The 20,315-nt window shown below is 45.9% G+C and overlaps 1 non-coding gene across 1 annotated transcript; it reads right to left on the bottom strand.

Annotated features, from left to right (window-relative positions):
- Nucleotides 1-19,750: 19,750 nt before the first annotated feature.
- TRNAR-UCG (transfer RNA arginine (anticodon UCG)) lies at nucleotides 19,751-19,835 on the bottom strand. Its single transcript has one exon. It is a non-coding gene; the product is annotated as a tRNA-Arg (tRNA).
- Between the last annotated feature and the right edge of the window lie 480 nt (nucleotides 19,836-20,315).

Genomic DNA, 20,315 nt, shown 5'->3' with positions numbered 1-20,315 from the left:
GGGAAACCAAAGCAAACCTAACAGAGGTTATCTCTGGGTTGGAGATTAAGAGTTAGATTTTTTTGCATTCTTTTTCCCCTCGGGCTTTCATAAGAAAATAGTTAACTTTTTCCTTTATTAAAGATAAGATCGTCCGGCTCTGTAGGCAAACTGACTACAGGCATTCATCTCCACCACCCCCAAGGACCCCGTTAAAATGACAAACACTAAAAAACAATGCATACGCACAAAACCAGTTAATGGGATATGAGTGAATGAACGGGTGGCACCCGCAGGTAAGCGCTCTCATCAAGAAGTTCCCGGAAGCAGAGCGGCAATTCAATAAAGCGGCATGAAATAAGCCAGCCTAAATACGCCACCGCCTGGAGAAAAGTCCTCACGCTTTGCTGCACGTGGGAATCACGTGGAGAGCTTACGCAAACGCTAACGCCCAGCCCCGACCCCCAGCGACTCTAATTTAATTGGCCCAGGGTGAGGCCTGGGCATTGAGGGTTTTCACCCGCTGCCTAGGGAGTCCTGGAACTACAGCTGAGGCGGAGAACCACAGGCCTAGACACAGCAGTGTTTCTCAAAAGTGGTTTCAGATATGTGAATATGCGTGCGAAACAGCTGGGGAGCTGGTCAAAACGCAGACTGTGATGCGGGAGGTCTGGGGTGGGGCCCGTGTGAATTTGCACTGCTGACGTGCTCCCAGGGTGACGCTGGGTACCCCGGATGCACACGCCACACCTTGATTCTGTAGCCTGGTGGTTTTCAAGCTTCAGGGTGCCTCCGAGTCCCCTGGACGGCTTATTAAAAACACAAATTGTTAGATTCCACCCCCAAAGTTTCTGATCCTGTGGGTCTGGGGATGAAGCAGGGGTCCCTAACTTTACACTTCTAACTAATATCAGGTGATGCCGAGGCTGCAGGTCCAGAGACAATACTTTGCAAAGCATCACCAAGTCCAGCTTAGGAGGAAGCTACTTTACCCCCCAACACTCTGCAAAGGATCTGACCTCAATCGTGTAATTAAAAGTCTGTATATAGGGGCGCCTGGGCGGCTCAGTCACTTAAGCATCTGATTTGGTTTCGGCTCAGGTCCTGATCTCACGCTTCGTGAGTTCAAGCCCCACGTCGGGCTCGGTGCTAATAATGCAGAGCCTGCTTGGGATTCTCTAAAAAAAAAAAAAAGAAAAAGCTTGTGTATATGTGAGATACTGCTATCCCTACCTGTCTGTGTCAGAACTCCAGACAGCCAGAAGTCCCCTTCTCATGTAAAACTCAAAGACCTACTTCCCTAAAGTAACTGCACAGCCCCAGAGCAGTTGGGGGCGCCTGGGCGGCTCAGTCGGTTCTGTGTCCGACTTCAGCTCAGGTCATGATCTCACGGTTCGTGAGTTCGAGCCCCGCGCCGGGCTCTGTGCTGACCGCTCGGAGCCCGGAGCCTGCTTTGCATTTTGGGTCTCCCTGTCCCTGTGCCCCTCCCCTGCTTGCGCTCTGTCTCTCCCTCTTCAAAATAAATCAACGTTTCAAAAATCAGAAACAAAACAAAAAATCAATGTGGGTCTTATGGTTTTAGAACACAATGTTGGAAACCTTGAGAAAGTAAAAATAATGAGAATTTCAAGGCAGACCGAGAGTGAGCGTGTTAATTTTCTCACTTTTTATAGCAGATATTTAATACGCTTTTAGACCCTTGAGAACTAAAAGGTGAATTTGAAAGGACAATGACTCCCTCAACTTCCTAATTAATTTTTTAAATAATTTTTAAAAAAAATCTTTATTCAACTTTTAACCATCACCAATCGGCACCAGCATTTTTTTTAACTAATCTCTACACCCACCGTGGGACTCGAACTCATGACCCCCAAAATCAAGAGTCACGTGCTCCACTGACTGAGCCAGACAGGTGCCCCAATTTTTAAAATAATTTTAAGAATTTGTTTTTTGTATAACTATGGAGAGATCTTTTGGAAATTAATACCTTCTGTGCTAAAGAAATACTTATTTAGGGGAGCCTGGGTGGCTCAGTCAGTTAAGCATCTGACTTCGGCTCAGGTCAAGATCTTGCGGTCCGTGAGTTCGAGCCCCGCGTTGGGCTCTGTGATGACAGCTCAGAGCCTGGAGCCTGCTTTGGATTCTGTGTCTCCCTCTCTCTCTCTCTGCCCCTCCCCTGCTTGTGTTCTCTCTCTCTCTCTCTCTCTCTCTTTCTCTCTCCCCCTCTCTCTCAAAAAGAAATAAACATTATGGAGCCCCTGGGTGGTTCAGTCGGTTGAGCATCTGACTTCGGCTCAGGTCATGATCTCGCGGTCCGTGAGTTCGAACCCCGTGTCGGGCTCCGTGCTGACAGCTCAGAGCCTGGAGCCTGCCTCGGATTCTGTGTCTCCCTCTCTCTGCCCCTTGTCCGTTCACGCTCTATCTCCCTCTCTCTCAAACATAAACATTAAAAAAAAAAATTTCTAATAAATAAAAAATACTTATTTGAAACTCAGCAATTACATTCGTTTCATTTCAGTTTCTTTTCATGGCTTATTCAAACTATACGCTTATCAGTTTAGCTGTCACACTCTTCAGGGACCAGATCGTTACGGACGGTGCCAAGATGCCTCTGATACATTGGGTAACGGGAAAGATTACAGCGCCGACAGCCTCTGAGGGGACCTTGGGAAGGTTGTAGACAGCAATGGCTCTTTGCTGCAGGAGGCCCAGCCTGGGACTGAGGCACAAGATGATTTGGAAACTTTGGGCCAAGTCTTACGCTTCTAACGTTCAGGTTAGCCGGGGGCCAGGAAGAAGGGCAGGAGACCACTGTAGAGCAGAGGGGGGGAGGAGGCCCCACAAATGTCACAGAGGCACAGGGCAGCCACAAAGGGCTCTGTCATGAAGCAGCAATGAAAGCCAGAGTCCCTAGAGAATACCGTGGCCTCTGTGGCCCCTGCCCCAGCAGATGGGAATCCGTAGCCTTGCAGGGAAGTGGAACAAGGAGACGGAGACCCTCAATGTGGGAAGAAACAAACAACCCAAGCTGTATCTTTAAGACCCCAACCATCCACAGGGTAAAGGAACCCCTCCCCACCCCCCACCGGAGTCAAAGAGCCAAGGCTGTTTCTGGGTCGAGTTGCCAGAATCCCGAGAGCTAGTCAGAATGTCCTATGCATTTTGACTACACTGTCGCCTTTCCAGTACACGGGGTCCACGTTTCCTCTCCCCATCCCTCGACGTACATGTTTGTTCTCACGTTATAAACACCTAATACCCATTTAATATGGCCAAAAAAAAAAAAAAAAACTACCCCAAACCGTCCCTGTCTTCATTCCCAGCCTCGATTACGTTCCGATCTACTTACTACACGGGTGCCATGAAATCCTTAAAAGGAAGCAGTCCTCGGGGCACCTGGGTGGCTCAGTCAGTTACGCGTCCAACTCTTGACTTCGGCCCAGGTCATGATCTCAGGGTCACAGGATCGAGCCCCATGTTGGGATCTGCACTGCATATGGAGCCTGCTGAAGATTCTCTCTTTCTCTCTCCCTCCCTCTCTCTCTCTCTCTACTCTGCTCACACACACACTCTGTCTCTCTCTCAAAAAATAAAAAGAAAAGAAAGCAGTTTCGTGTCTTACCCTGGACGCGTGATGCTTGCTGGAGCTGAGAAGTATTTAAATATTTACCTTCTCGTTGTATCCGCTTAACCCGACCTCATTTAACTACAGGTACTGATATCAACACCGATAGGCTTATTCTGCGTCTCCCTCTTAGGTGATGCTAAGCACCCCACAAATACGTTCCCCTCCTCCCCACCTCCAAAGTCCCAGAGTGTCTCACAACTGAGTTCACTTAAGATGCGTCTTTCCTTGGTGCCGCTGCTACCAGAGACTTTAAGGTCCCGTTTTTTTTGCCATTTCTAAGTTGAAAACAAGAATACGTTGTATGCCACGGCATAATTATACCACGAAATCACAGCATCCTTCTTTCCTACTTGGCCTAAGCTTCAAGGTAAAGGGAAGGGAAAAGGTCACAGGGCATACGATAGCTACTTTCAAGCTGGGTAGGAAAACGAAACGAATTCCTAAGGCGATATCTTTGCAGCCCCTGCTTAGGTCAGGGTTTGCAAGCTTTGACCTTTAAGGGTCTTTTGTTTCTTCCTGACCTCATTGTTGGAGATTCACACACGTCCGCAGGTACAGGCCATGTTCCTATGGCCAAACACTGGGGTTCCCTGCAGGCAGGGGAAATGAAACAAAACATGTATAGATGTAATACTTTCCTCCACAAGTAAGTTTTGTAAAGCAAGCACTGTTTCAGTCATACCCCCTCCTTTAAGAAGTATAAAATTTAAGGGCGCCCGGCTGGCTCAGTCAGTAGAGCATCAGACTCTTGACCCCAGGGTCATGAGTTCAAAGCCACACATCGTGTGTGGAGCCTACTTAAAAAAAAAAAAAAAAAAAAAAAGAATTATAAAATTTAGAGACAGACGGATAGAAATAGGCCTTGAGGCAAAATCAGCTTCCTTATCCAACCTACGGTGTTTGGTCTGTTTCATCTAAACACCCCGTCTTAGCCAGCTCGGGCTGCTATAATAAAATACCATAGACGGGGTGGGGGCTACGCTATTTCTCACAGTTCGAGGGGCTGGGAAGTCCAAGCTCAAGGTGCTGGCGGATTCCATTCCCAGCGCGAGCCCTCTTCCTGGATTTGTAGACAGCAGCCTTTTTTTTTTTTTTAAAGTTTATTTTTATTATTTTTATTTTTTTTAAGTTTATTTTGAGAGCGAGGGTGAACAAGCACCAGGGAGGGGCAGAGAGAGAGGGAGAGAGAATCCCAAGCGGGCTCCGCACTGTCAGCGCAGAGCCGGACGTGGGGCTCAAACCCATGAACAGCAAGATCACGACCTGAGCCGAAACGAAGAGTCGGACGCTTAACCGACTGAGGCCCCCCCCCCCCCGCCCCGGGCGCCCCGAGAGCAGCCTTCTTGCTATACCCTCACGCGGAGCGGAGGGGGTACTCTGCTCTCTTCTTCTAAGGGCACAAACTTCATCATGAGGACCCCACCCTCCTGACATCATCTACACCGAATTATCTCCCAAAGGCGGATCCCCAAATATCATCACACTGAGGGGTAGGGTTTCAACATATGAATTGGAGGGGGGGGGGGATCGGGAGGGTGGGAAATGGGTACATTGAGTCCATGGCCCTGAGTTCCACTGTTCTCTTATAAAGAGTCTGAATCATTCACTGACATGGCTTCAGATACTAAGAGACTGATCCTGGACAAATGTATGTGGGTGCCCGAGCCTCGTTCCCCAGTATTTCAAGTCCAAGGGCTGCTCTGACCCCAAGGGGAAGATCTTTGGTTAACAAATACACTTACTCTGCTCCAGCTTCTTTCTACCCCCGCCCCTACCTCTTGTAACCAAAGAAACGCCAACAGCAAAAGAAACATCACAAATGAAAATTTTCACCACGATTGCACGCTCCAGTTGTAATTTTCGCTAAAAGACTCACTTTTTCTGTCCTTAGGCCCCGATTTTATTTAAAATTGTTCTTTCCATCAAACACTTAAGGTTGTTGATTTCCTACTCGAAAAGGGCTCCCGGTTTCTATCTAACAGCCTTCGGTGTGGTTGTTTAAGTCAAGGCAGTTTCTCCTTAGGCTTAATTTCAAGACCTGCAGGTAACGTAGAAAGGGCGCCTAGTATCTGAATCACCTTGGTGGGGCGCCTGGGTGGCTCGGTCGGTTAAGCATCCTACCTTGGCTCAGGTCACGATCTCGAGGTTCGTGGGTTCGAGCCCCGCGTCGGGAGCCGTGCTGGGTGGAGCCTGCTCGGGATTCTCTCTCCCCCTTGCTCTCTGCCCCTCCCCTGCTCGTGTTCTCTCTCCCCTCTTTCTCTCTCTCTCAAAATAGACCAATAAACTTAAGAAAACTCATCTTTGCAAATGTACATAGACAATTACGTCAACCGTATAATCTTTCGATACGCCATGCCGCGTTACGCATGCACGTATATGTGTGACCTGCAAGTATGCAATTACTCAGCTGCCTGTTAGCTGTTACCATTGAAAATCAAGGCAAATACCACGTTTTCACCACGATACTATCCCGATTGGAGACATCGCTTTTGTCAGCCCCGTGTGCTGCATTGTGCAGCACTGTTGCATTTTACCCTTCCCTACAAATTCCTCCAACTGATTGATTTCACAGCCATCAGAAACCCTTGGCTACGTCTGCCCTCAATACCTTGAGATAAATTTACCTATTACCTGATTTTTGCCTCGCGGTTCCTTCCGGACTCCTCGAGTCTGGGAGAAACGACTCCTTTGTATTTTGAAAAATGGCACATAACAGGCTTGCAGTTAAGGAACAGGCAGAAGTGGGGCAAGTTGCCGGGGTTTTGATAACATGGGAAAAATCCAGAAGGGCTGCGTGGCGTTGGTAATTTTTTCCCCTCACACAATAACACTCTACTATGTACTTGTTTGGAGAAAGACATTGTCACCAATTTTAACACATGTGATGGAGCATCATGCCACAGGATAATTTTGAGACTTGAGAAAGAACGCAAGGGACGAGGCAGCGTGCTGGCCACACGCCACAGAGGCGGTAGCAAAATGCAGGTGACCGTCTTACTGCGTAAGCAGCTCATCGCGCAGTCGTTTCTAACGAGCTCACGGCTTATTTTTTTGACGTGTATTTCTTTATTTGGAGAGAGAGAGAGAGAGTGCATGTGCCTGTGTGGGCGAGCAGGGGAGGGGCAGAGAGAGAGAGAATCCCAAGCAGGCTCTGGACTATCAGCACAGAGCCCGACACGGGGCTCGGAGATCATGACCTGAGCTGGAATCAAGGGTCGGAAGCCCCACCCACGGAGCCACCCAGGCGTCCCACACCTTCTGTTTTATTTCCGGCTTACATGGCTGTCTTCACTTGTCAGAAATCATTTTCCCTCACCAGGGTCATCTATAAAATAATAAGTAAAACACAGGAGATCCGTCCCATTTCCCCCAGCTGCGTGTGCTATCTTAGCAAGCAATCGCTTGAGAGATTTCCATATGCAAAGACTCCAGTGAGGAGATTTGGAGCAGAGGCAAGACAGTTTGATGGATACTTGCCTCCCGTGCCTTCCAAACGGCATCGGCAATCTCTTGATCCACTGAGGCAGGACGCATGCCTCAAAACCATCAAAACAGTAGAAAACCCGGTCTGAAAACAGTTTTGGCGTCGCGTCAACCCTAAGAGCCCTATCGGCGCCTGACTCGTCCCGTGCCCTGATGGCAGATAGGGTTAGCCTGAGGCATAGGGATTAGGCCAAAGAAGGTATAATGAATCAGCACATGAGTTAAAAACAACAACAACAAAGAGTGCTTTCTGTATTAAAATTGTGGGGACCTAGCTATACCTTCCCTTGAGCTTCTCCAAAATTAGTTGGCATTCCATCGATACAGTTCAAGATTCTGAACTTCAGAGACTCCGTTATCTATTCTAGACATATGCTAATCATCTTGGAACCATGCTCAGTGAGGGAGCAAACCGAGCAGGTCTGGAAACAATCACAGTCTGCCTTCTATCTGAGAAGTCCCAGATGTTTGCCAGATGCAGGCTTCTCTGGCAGGTGCTGCCATAAGAAGGGGGTTCCAGCCAGGGGGCTGTCAGCACTGAAGAGGCCTGTCATACGCCTTTCACAGCGGTGGAGAAATCAGCCGTTTCCACCAGATTGGAAACAAGGACCATATGGCATTTCTTTTTAAAGGATGTCACTCAGGTATCTTTCAAGGTTACCAAGTGATTCCCCCCCTCCCCGCCCCACCTCCCTTTGAATAATAGACAGTTGCTAATTCTGTCATCTGGGATGTTGGGAGGTAAAAGTTTTCTTTCTGAGGTTCATATTTACTGAACTCCACGGTGTATAACAAAGCCCAGTGCTTATGGATCCTACCGGTAGAACTGTTGGAGGCTTTGGCCACAACATGGAAGAGAAGGCAAATGATCGTTGAGACCGAGAAAACAAACATGGGAAGATCTCTTCCTTAACGTTGGACTTTTCGTTTCAAGTCCCGCTCAGTGCTAATAACGTCTTAATGATTCTAAGAGAAGACTGGAGCAGGGCTACATCTCCAAGCACTAGCAAATCTTCTGGTGTTCTCGTATCACACACAGTCGCGCACGTGCGCACACAGGCAGGCACACACATACGCGCGCACATAGCCTCAGGGGACCACAAACTCAAACGCTGTGCCTGCAGAAAATGTAAACTAATCAACCCTAGGGACACGAGTAAGCTAAGGAATCTGTAACCAGTCTCAGACAGTGTTCCTCAGTGAAGTCCTTGGACCACTTGCATTAGAAAATCCTGGGGTGTTTGTCCAAAGTTATCCACATCCTGGTATCTACATACTGATATGTACATCACCGATATTCTGGAAAGGTACGATCCAGGTCCTCTGTGGTGAGGCCCGTGGAGACTACGTGATTCAAGGTCCACCTGGAGGGCGCCTGGGCGGCTGAGTAGGTGAAGTGTCCGACTTCGGCTCAGGTCACCGTCTCGCAGTTCGTGAGTTCAAGCCCCGCGTCGGGCTCGGCACCGAGAGCGTGGAGCCAGCTTGGGTTCTCTCTCTCCCTCTCTCTCTCTCTGCTCCTGTCCCGCTTGTGTTCCTCCTCTCTCTCAAAATAAATGAACTTTAAGAAACTGCCCACCTGTCGTATAAGAACCATTGCCCTGGCACAACCCTAAATGCTATTTCATTCGAGTGAACTTGGGACCCCAGTGTGGTCTTGAAATTCACTTCTTGTCTCCTCTATTTTTACCAAAGGAACCCAAGACCTTTGTCATAAATTTACTCGCTCAGGGTACACCAAGAATTCCAAAGTGGCTGTAGTTCAGAAAAAAAGTCTTCCAGACAGAACAGTTTGACGGTGGAACAGAATCCAAAGCTACTCTTGCGGAAATGTGAAAGTGACCCCAGGGACTGTTGGGTTTGCAGAAGGTCTGCTTTTTTCATTAATTGTCCCCTAAAGTATAAATTCCTAGTGCTTTTCATTGGGCTTAGCAATTTCTAGTTGGTAGATAAAACTCTTCTCCCAAACCCTGAAGCTGCAAATCTCAAAGACATTTCTTCTTCTTTAAGCCCTTAGCTCCCACGTTCAAGAGCCAGAAAAAGCTTGCTTACTTTATTCTTATTTTTTAGCTTTATTTAGTTATTTTTTTTACTGCTTATTTATTTATTTTTTACTGTTTATTTTTGAGAGAGAGAGAGAGAGAGAAGGAGACAGAGGATCTGAATGGGGCCCTGCGCTGAGAGCGGAGAGCCTGACGTGAGGTTCGAACCCACGAACCGCAAGATCACTACCTGAGCCCAAGTTGGATGCTTGACCGACTGAGCCACCCAGGCACCTTAGCTTACTTTACTTTTTAAATATTTCGTTCACATATGTCGTTTCAGCTTTACATCTCGAGACCATAGTTTTGATGTCCATCATTTTATGGGTAGATTGTTACCGATGACCTCCTCACCGCCTCTCCCCTTATTATCTTACCCTTTGCCACCCTTCTTACACACTGCCAACAGACGCATTTGCTAAAACACAAACCTGCTCTGAGATTTCTTTTAAAATTTTTTTAATGTTTTATTTATTTTTGAGGGAGAGAGACAGAGTGTGGGTAGAGGAGGGGTCGAGAAAGAGGGAGACATAGAATCTGAAGCAGGCTCCAGGCTCTGGGCTGTCAGCAAAGAGCCCGACGTGGGGCTCCAACTTGTGACCCTGAGCGAGCTCATGACCTGAGCCCAAGTCGGTCGCTTAACCGACTGAGCCACCCAGGAGCCCCAAACCTGCTCCAAGATTTCTTTTTTTTTATTTTTTTTTTTTACTTTTATTTATCTTTGAGAGCCAGAGAGAGAGCACAAGTGGGCAAAGAGAGAATGAGACACGGTCCGAAGCAGCCTCCAGGCTCCGAGCTGTCAGCACAGAGCCCGACGCGGGGCTCGAACTCACGAACCGTGCGATCATGCCCTGAGCCAAAGTTGGACGCTCGACTGACTGAGCCACCCAGGTGCCCCCCTCCCCCAAGATTTCTAACGATTCCCTATTTCCTTAAAGAGCACCTTGGCATCTCACAGTCGTGATGTATGTCACCAATTTTGCCTTCTCTTTCTGCCAAGGTGACTCCTCCCCATTCTTTCCTTTGGCTCCAGTCTGTCCACGCGAAAAAGCAAATAATCATACCAAGCAATCCCTGTTGTTTGGCCTTCACGAGACTCTAGACTCCTTGAGGGCTGAGAGCAAGTCTTGGCAAGCCCCTCGAGACCAAACATATCATTCACGTATTTGTGAGGTGCCACAGGGGCAGTCTGTGAATGTCCTAGGTACAGTGCAGATAGAATTCAGTCCTGTTCGTCACCTCACCACTTACTCCTCAACTGGAAGAAATCGGTCCCAGAAATTTGGGACATTTTCCTCACACGTGCAAAGAAGACCCAAGCACCTGCTGCAGGAAGGATTTAGGTTGGGCAATCGATACAAATCCTACGCCTGACTGCTTCCTCTCAAGAGTTCCAAATGCCGCTGTGGGAAAAACGTTCCAATCTTCACCACATCGGAAAATCTGTGAGGTGAGAACTACTTGAGGAAATCTTCTGTCTCAGGTCGATGACAAAGTAGACCATCCAAAGATATTTGTGGCCTCAGATGCTACCGGTGCAAGGCATCGTAGTAATTCCTTCAGAGGCCCTACGGCCAGCCGTGTCAAGCAACCCAACTCAAACGCCAAGCTTGGGTGAGTAGGAGCATTGTACATGTTGCGTAAAGATAATGCTGTATTTGGGGGGCGCCTGGGTGGCTCAGTCGGTTACGCGTCCAACTCTAGATCTCGGTTCAGGTCATGATCGCACGGTTCGTGGGTTCAAGCCTCGCCTTGGGCTCAGCGCTGACGGCACGGACCCTCCTTCGGATTCTCTTTCTCTCCCTCTCTGTCTGCCCTTCCCCCCACCCCATGCTTGCTCTCGCTCTCTGTCTCTCAAAAATAAATTTTTGAAAAAAGATAATACTACAATTGAAAGGAAAAAATATTGTCAAATAAAATATATTTTCATGGTCAAGCATGTCATTGTACTATCATTATCATCATCATCATACTATAAATTGTCATCAAGAGACCCGAAAAAAAGAGATGCATATAATTGTGTCTGAATATGTATTATTAAAAATCAGACTTTGTCTATTTAGACTTATGAGATCATCTCCAACACACACACACACACACACACACACACACACACACACAGAATTTGCTTGGCCCTTATTTAAAAATTTTTTTAATTGAAATCAAAACTAAATTAAATTAGAATTTTTTTTAATTTAAAAATTGGAATTGAAGTATAAATGAGGATAGCCCTGCTATAAATCATATATTACAAATTCAGGGAACAGATTGGGTTTTGAAATGTGATGTTTAGAATGCTAAACTTTAAATAACATTACATACATTCTGACTCGACTGTCATACTTCCACGTTTATCTTTTGAAAATTTGTCCCCCAGAAAGTGATTTCGCCCATGAAGTTTTAAGCAGATTAAAATAGTACTGAAGATAGTTGCACTTATTCTGAAAATATTTTCAAAACAAAATATGTCGAAATTGCAAAAGTTATCCAAAAAGAATCAGAAAAACAAATTAGTGTTTTATAATACCTGTTTAAAAAAAAGTCACTAATTTCCTCAATTAAGCCAGCATTTCCTTTAAGGCCATTTGAGTCGCAGTGGTTAGATTTGGCAGCTACACCAAATGAGCATCCGTTTCCTGGATTTAATTTCACACGACAGTTCTGTTACTAAACACGTATTTAGTGTCTTGTTATCTTCACTTTAATTGGGAAAAGCTCCAGGAGGGAGAAAAGCATCTTTTGGACAGAGATGGTTTCCACTGGATACTTCAGAAGCCCGAGAAAGGTGGTTGCAATTAGGGAAGCAGCATCTTTTGAAATGCTACGTGATGGAATTAAGGAGAAATCTAGAAGAGTCCTGAGGAATCATTAGTGCCACCCTTTTATCTTAAAGGGGAAACCAAGTCCAGAGTAGTGAAGTGAATCATCTGAGGTCAGCCACCCCCCAACCCCCCTCCACTCCCCCCGGGGCAGAATTAATCGTCCTTTCCATTATTACATGTCTACTCTTAAAGGTAAATTTCGGGGGTGCCTGGGGGGGCTCAATCGGTTGTCAGACTCTTGATTTCAGCTCAGGTCACGATCTCCCAGTTCGTGGGTTTGAGCCCCGTGTCTGGCTCCTCACTGACAGTGCGGAGCCTGCTTGTGATTCTCTCCCCTCCTCCAACCCTCTCTGCCCTTCCTCACTTGCACTCTCTCTCTCTCTCTGTCTCTCTGTCTCAAAATAAATAAATAAGCATTAAAAAAAAAAGAGTGAAAAAGGTAAATTTTGAATTCCACGTTTGGTTTGCACAGGTGAACTCAGGTACTGGCTAAGCTAACTTTATAGAATTACACAATATTAGTCTCAGGTACTATAGAAAACCTTATCTCGGGCGTAAATTAGGGAGAACATTTTTTTTTTTAACGTTTATTTTTTTTTATTATTTTGTTTTTAATTTTTTTTTTCAACGTTTTTTTATTTATTTTTGGGACAGAGAGAGACAGAGCATGAACGGGGGAGGGGCAGAGAGAGAGGGAGACACAGAATCGGAAACAGGCTCCAGGCTCCGAGCCATCAGCCCAGAGCCTGACGCGGGGCTCGAACTCACGGACTGTGAGATCGTGACCTGGCTGAAGTCGGACGCTTAACCGACTGCGCCACCCAGGCGCCCCTCGTTTATTTATTTTTGAGACAGAGAGAGACAGAGCATGAACGGGGGATGATCAGAGACAGAGGGAGACACAGAATCTGAAACAGGCTCCAGGCTCCAAGGGGTCAGCACAGAGCCCGACGCGGGGCTCGAACTCACGGACCGTGAGATCGTGACCTGAGCCAAAGTCGGACGCTTAACCGACTGAGCCACCCAGGCGCCCCTAGGGAGAACATTTTTAACTCGGTTTGGTTAAAAACATAAAGTTAAAAAGCCAGAGTTGTAGAGCGTAAGTCTAAAATTCCCAATCTTAGAGGTGTCTGGCTGACTCCGTTGGTGGAGCCCGTGACTCTTGATCTCGGGGCTGTGAGTTCAAGTCCCACGTTGGGTGTAGGGATCGCTTAGAAACAAAATCTTTTAAAAAAAATGTAAACGCTCTCAATCTGAGCTCTTTGAATTTCTTTAAGTTTTGCACCAACTTCTGTAATGCATCTTTTCCCTATGACAACCGCACCCCCAACTATTGGTCCCGTTTATTTTCTATGAATATAACTCACACACACACACACACACACACACACACACATAAAAGTAAAAGGGCAGGTTTTGTTTTACCACAGGGTGCAGAACAGAGATTTTTTAAATAGCTTACAATGAGGGGCGCCTGGGTCGCTCAGTCGGTTAAGCCTCCGGCTTCGGCTCAGGCCATGAACTCACGGTTTGCGGGTTTGAGCCCTCCGTCGGGCTCTGTGCTGACAGTGCGGAGCCTGGAGGCCGATCCAGATTCTGTGTCTCCCTCGCTCTCGGCCCCTCCCCCACTTGCTCTCTGTCTCTCAAAAATAAACATTAAAAAAATTTAAATTGCTCGCAATGGGTTTAATTTACAGTAATATAATTGATGAGCATGTATACACGACATGTTCAGTGAACACCTCTAAAGAAAGTACCCGTCATACCCTTGGTGCTTCGGCATCCGAGTATTACCTCCAGGCCTCTGTTAGGGCCAGGTTTGTGGCCCCTGACTCTTCATCAGCTGACCTGCTGAAATAAAGCTGCTGGAGAGTAAGAAGCTACGGCTGTTTGCTAGGGCCTCGATCGTTTCAAACCCTTTACACCCGCGTCCCAGGTCAACACTGAAAGGATGCATTGCTGAGAGCAGGCAAAACAAAATGGCACCCGTCTGAAAGACGACCGGGACAATAAGCCCCAGCCCAATAGCATGGAGGCGAGCAGAATGAGTTTGCCTTTCACCCGTGGTGCAGACCACAAGGATGGTTGCTGTTTCATTACTTTGTGTGAGTGGTAACACTGACATCACATAAAACGAGTGGCTCTGAAGCCTACATTTCAGAGGCACTTAGACCATTCGAAATGCTGTGCGACCGTCACCTCCATCTACCTCCAAAACAATTCGTTACTTCGATAGAAAGCCCCGCACCCGTGAAGCTGTCACAAGCCCTGGAAAACATCAGTCCACTTTCTGTCTCTATGGATCTACCTATCCTGGACATTATATGGAAATGTAATCATACAATATGCGACCATTTGTGTCTGGCTCCTTTTTTTAAAAAAGATTTTTGTTTTTATTTTATTATTTTTTTTTAAAAAATTTTTTTTCAACGTTTTTTATTTATTTTTGGGACAGAGAGAGACAGAGCATGAACGGGGGAGGGGCAGAGAGAGAGGGAGACACAGAATCGGAAACAGGCTCCAGGCTCCGAGCCATCAGCCCAGAGCCCGACGCAGGGCTCGAACTCACGGACCGCGAGATCGTGACCTGGCTGAAGTCGGACGCTTAACCGACTGCGCCACCCAGGGGCCCCAAAGATTTTTGTTTTTAAATTTTTTTAAAGTTTGTGTATTTTTGAGAGGGAGACACACACACACACACACACACACACACACAGAGTTCAAGCAGGGGACGGACAGAGAGACGGAGGCAGAATCTAAAGCAGGCTCCAGGCTCTGAGCTGTCAGCACAGAGCCCAGCGCGGGGCTTGAACTCGTGAACCACAAGATCATGACCTGAGCCGAAGTCGGACGCTTAATCAACTGAGCCACTCAGGATGCCCCAAGATTTTAAAGTAATCTCTACACCCAGTGTGGGGCTCAAACTCACAACCCTGAGATCAAGAGTTGTTCGCTTCATCAACTGTGCCAGCCAGGCGCCCCGATCTGGCTCCTTTCCCAGCCTAATGTGTTTTGAGGTCTGTCCATTTCATAGCAGGTATTCATTCCTTTTTTGTGGCTGAATAATATTCCATTGCATGGATATATCACATTTTGTTCATTGATCAGTGGGAGGAAATTTGGGTTGTCCCCAGTTTTGGGCCGTCGTGAATAGGACTGCTATGAACATTCATACGCAAGTATTTGTTTGAATACCTGTTTCCAATTATTTGGGGTATTTACGTAATAGCGGAATTGCTGGGTCTTATGGTCGTTCCATTATGAGCTTTTTGAGGAGTCCCCGATCTGTTTTCCATAGTATAGCTGCCCGTTTTCCATTTCCACGAGCAAGGTATGAGTGTTCTAACGTCTCTACATCCTTACCAACACTTGTTACATTCAGTTTTGTTGTTGTTGTTTATCAAAGCCAGCCTACAAGGTATAAAGTGGTATCTCATAAACTGTTTTGATTAGCCTTTCCCTAAGGACTAATAATGTTGGGCGTATTTTCAGGTGATTTTTGGTCATTGTAGATCCTCTGTGGAGACCTATCTATTCACGTGCTCTGCTCATTCTTTAGCGGGATTGTTTGTCTTTTTGTTGTTGTAAGAGGTCACTATATTGTGGGTAATAGACCCTGACTAGGAATATGCTTTGCAACTATTTCTCCTATTCTGTAGGTTGTCTTTTACTTTTATGATAATACTCTTTTATGTACAGAAATTTTTATTTATTTATTTTGAGAGAGACAGAAACAGGGCGGGTGGGGGAGGGGCGGAGAGGGAGGGAGAGGGAGTGAATCCGACCCAGACTCACATTGTCAGTGCAGAGCCTCATATGGGGCTCGAACCCACAAAGCCGTGAAATCATGACCTGAATGGTAACCAAGAGTTGGATGCCTAACTGACTGCTTCCCTTATGTACAAAAATTTTTAACTATGAAGTGCAAGTTATTTTTTGTTGTTGCATGCACTTTTGCTGTCATATCTAAGAATCCATTGCCAAACCGAAGGATATAGAGATTTATCCCTATTTAAGGAGACTTCCAGTTTTTGCATTTACATTTAGATCATTGACCCATATTTAGTTATTTTTTATATACGGTGTGAGGTAGGGGCCAACTTCACTCTTGGCATGTGGATATGGAGGCATCCTAGGATCATGTGTTGAAAAGACTATTTTTCTCCACTGAATGGTTTTGGCACCTTTGCCAAAGGGACTCTGTCTGATGACCTGAGCCAAAATCAAGAGTCAGACCCTTAACTGAGCCACCCAGGTGTCTCTGAATTTTTTTTTTAATTTCCTTTTTGGAATGCTCATTGCTAATGTATATAACTATTGTGTGTGTGTGTGTGTGTGTGTGTGTGTGTGTGTGTGTGTTGATCTTGTATCTTGCAAATTTGCTGTATTCCTTTTTTAACCATAAGTAGCTTTTTTTGGTGTATGTGGCGGGGGGGGGGTGGTGGTGGTGGAATTTTTAGCATTTCTATATATAAGATCCAGTCATCCACAAATAGAGATAATCCTAATGTTAATTCTAATGCCTTTCATTTCCTTTCATCGCCTAATTGCTCTAGCAAGGACTTCCAGTACTATGTTGAACATCCAGTGCTATGTTGACTAGAAATGGTGAAAAGGAGATCACTGTCTTGTTCCTGATCCTAGGGTTCAAGCTTTCAGTGTTCACCATTGCATGTAATGTGAGCTATGGGTTTTTTCATAAATATCCTTTATCACACTGAAAAAGCTCCCTTCAGTTCCTAACTCGTTGAGTATTTCTTTCATGAAAGACGGTGGGATTTTTCAAACACTTTTTCTTGCATCAATTGAGATCATCATGTGATTTGTTTCTTCCACTTTGTTAATGTGATATATTACATCAATTTATTTTTGGTCATTGTAGATCTTGGTCATTGTCTTGAACCATCCTTAGATTCCTAGGAGAAATCTCATTATTTCATGCTGTATAATCCACTTCATATGCTGTCGAATTCAATTTGTTGGTATTTTGTTAAAGATGTGTACATCTATATTCACAGGAAATATTGGGCAATGTTTTCCTTGCGATGTTTTTACCTGGATTTGGTACAGGCTAACCCATAGATCTGATAAGAAGCTAATATCCAACATACATAACAAACTCATACAACTCAATACCAAAATACAAATAAGCAGAAGAGACGTTTTTTCAAAGAAGACAAATGGTCAACAAGTACATGAAAAAGTGCTCAGCATCACTAATTACAAGGGAAATTGTAAACCAAAAGCACAATGGTATCACCTCACACCTGTTAGGATGGCTAGTATCAGAAAGACAAAAGTGTTGGTGAGAGTATAGTTCTTCTAGTGCATTTCTTCGCTCAGTTATTGCACTTTTCAACCCTGGAATTTCTATCTGGTTTCTTTATTTAATCATTTCTCTTCTCGAGGCGCCTGGGTGGCTCAGTTGGTTGAATGTTCGACTCTGGATGTCTCAGGTCTTGATCCCAGGGTTGTGGGATTGAGCCCGGCATCAGGCTACATGCTGAGCATGGAACCTGCTTAAGATTTTCTCTCTCTTTCTCTCTCTCTCCCCCTTTGCCCCTCTCCCCTGCTCTTGTGTGTGCTCTCACTCTAAGATAAAAAAAATATTAATATCTCTTTTTATTAATATGATACCCTCATTAAAACATTGTTGCTTTACTTTCTTTAATAATTTAGACATGATTTATGTTAGTTCTTTGAATACATTCATAACAGATCATTTAAACTCTTTGTATAGAAAGGCCAGCATCTGGGCCCCCAGAGGGACATTTTCTATTCACCGTATTTTTTTGTTTTCCTGTGTATGGAACCCACTTTCCTGTTTCTACACATGTCCCATAATTTTTTTGTTGAACACTGGACCTTTCGGATAATGTAGTAACTCTCGAAACCAGACTTCACTCCCTTTTTTTTTGTTTGTTTTTTATTATTCTTTCCTTGTTTTTGCTACTCTTTGTTTAAATGACATTTTTGAGCTAATCTCATATAGTGCGTGTTCTTTGTTGTCTGTGAGTTTGTGGCCGATGTAAGTTCTGTTTATTTTTGATCAGCTAATGATTGAGCTAAGAGTTCCTTAAATGTTTGGATCGGGTAAAGCCTGCTAGTCTTTGCCAAGGGGCTCAGTAGGTCTCGGAGCACACCTTCAGGACCCAGCCAGGTAGTTTACAAGTCTGCACATCCCGCTTGTGCAAGGCGCCAAGGTCAGCGAGGGATGAGACCTTGGCTTCCTCGCAGGTGTTTCCTGAGCGTGCGAAAACTCTGCACCTGCAGGTGGCCCTTCCAGATGGCCTCCTGGCAATATTCCAGAGCTTTTCAGATTCCTCCATTAACATCTTTCCCTCCCTTGCTACTGCTGCCTCAAGCGAGTGGGATGTTAAACAGTTGCCACTGATTGTTTTCGACCAATGCCGGGAGGGGGAGGGCTGTTATGCAAGGATGCAACCTAAGCACTGATTCTTGTCCTAATAATGACAACCTGCTTGGAGTGGGGGCTTCTCCAGGGAGCTATCAGACTGGTCACGGAATGGCAACGCTCTAGAAATGAGAATGTTCTGAGAAGGGGACTTTCTGAGGAGCTCTACACCCAGTCTGCCTCCTCCCGGGACTACAAAAACCTGATTTTCATAGTGGCCAAGGTTTGTGAGGCTTCTGATACATAGGCCAATATAGAATCAAGAGTCCAGTGCTTTCGTTGTTTTTATGGTGGGGGTACCATTTACAGAGGTCTTTTCTCCACTGATGAGGTTTTGGGGTGATTGGGGGGGGGTCCGGAGCCGATGACCAAGAAAGAATTCTTGAAGGCGTCTTTGGTGCAAAAAGGTGATTTTATTAAAGCGTGGGGACAGGACCCGTGGGCAGGAAGAGCCGCGCTGGGGTTGTGAGAAGTGGCTGGTCATATACTCTGGAGTTGGGGAGGTAAAGTCAAACCTGAGGCCTCCAGAGGGACTTTGATTTGCTAAAGAGGACTCCTAAGCTGCTTGCGGCCTTGCTCTTATCAAGCTAAGGTTGTTTTTCCCTCTAGTAAGGCATTGGCATTAGGGCGGCAGGGGGTTCCTGGAGAAATGTTATACTCTGTGTTTGCCTCAAGTATTTGTCAACGGGCTGCGGGTTATAAGGAAATTTAATTTTACCTGCCATTGCCTTTGTGCCTTTGTGCCTCATATGGAGGGGCTGATGTTGGGGGTCCAGGAAACTGAGTCTACAGGTTTCCAGAGATTAGGCTACTGATAAGATCGCCTTCTTCCTGTAATTGACTAAGATATTTGCAAACCGTTGGAGACCCTGTCCTGTATGACTGTGACCTCTATCAGTTCACCATTTGTTTTCTTTCCTTTCCTTTGTCCTTGGGCAGCCAGGAGGGCCTGAGGAATGTCACACAGATCCCACCTTGGCATTCTGTCCTCAGCCTGCCCCATGCTCCCTGATCACCATCACCCAGAAGTTCTACAATGGTTCACACCTGTGGCAGTTATTATTCCGTGTTCTCGTGTGACTTGACTCTTCCAAACTCTGGTAATGAGCCTTATCTTTTGTCCCCACGCCCGATCAGAAAGAGAAGATATTAATGTCACTGAAGTCTTACATACAGAATGGTAGCATCGTTAACTGATAGGACAGTCCCGTGAAAGATCTCTCTCTTTGACGCACACACCTACTAAATACTACCTTCTTTTTTCTCTTTTATTTTAATGTTTATTTTTGAGAGAGATAGAGACGGACCACGAGTGGGAGAGAGGCAGAGAGAGAGGGAGACACAGAATCCGACGCAGGCTCCAGGCTCCGAGCTGTCAGCACAGAGCCCGACGCGGGGCTCGAACCCACGATCCGTGAGATCATGACCCGAGCCGAAGTCGGACGCTCAACCGACTGAGCCACCCAGGCGCCCCTAAATACTACCTTTCTGTATACTGATAGGATACTACTGATGCAACACCAACAAAGCTTGTTAATACAGTAATGGTGATGAATCTACCCCTAATTCTTCCATGCTTCGATATCCAGTCTCTTTGTGATAAGCAAAACATAGCTGTCAGGAAAAGGGATGAACTTAATTGACCTAATGAGAAGAGGACTCAAAAGTTTGGCCTCCATCGCAAGGTGGTCGGAACCCAACGCTAACTTTGATGTTCGAGTAAATTCCGTTATTCCTGCAAAAATGAAGCATGGATAAAAGGGGAAAAAAGCCAATAATCTTCATTTGGACAAGGGTTTCAGCCTCCCCTCACGACCATTTGCCACAACTCTTAGCTTTCTTTCACACGGTTATCTTCTGATAAAAGAGCTAACAGAGAGAGAAGAAAAACCCACTTACCAAGTAATTGGCTACTGGAAAACTGAGACCCGGTTTCAAGAAGCTCCATG

Source organism: Neofelis nebulosa, chromosome X (genome assembly GCF_028018385.1).
Source record: "Neofelis nebulosa isolate mNeoNeb1 chromosome X, mNeoNeb1.pri, whole genome shotgun sequence".
In the NCBI taxonomy this organism is placed as follows: domain Eukaryota; kingdom Metazoa; phylum Chordata; class Mammalia; order Carnivora; family Felidae; genus Neofelis; species Neofelis nebulosa.
This window is presented reverse-complemented; position numbering and strand designations above follow the sequence as displayed.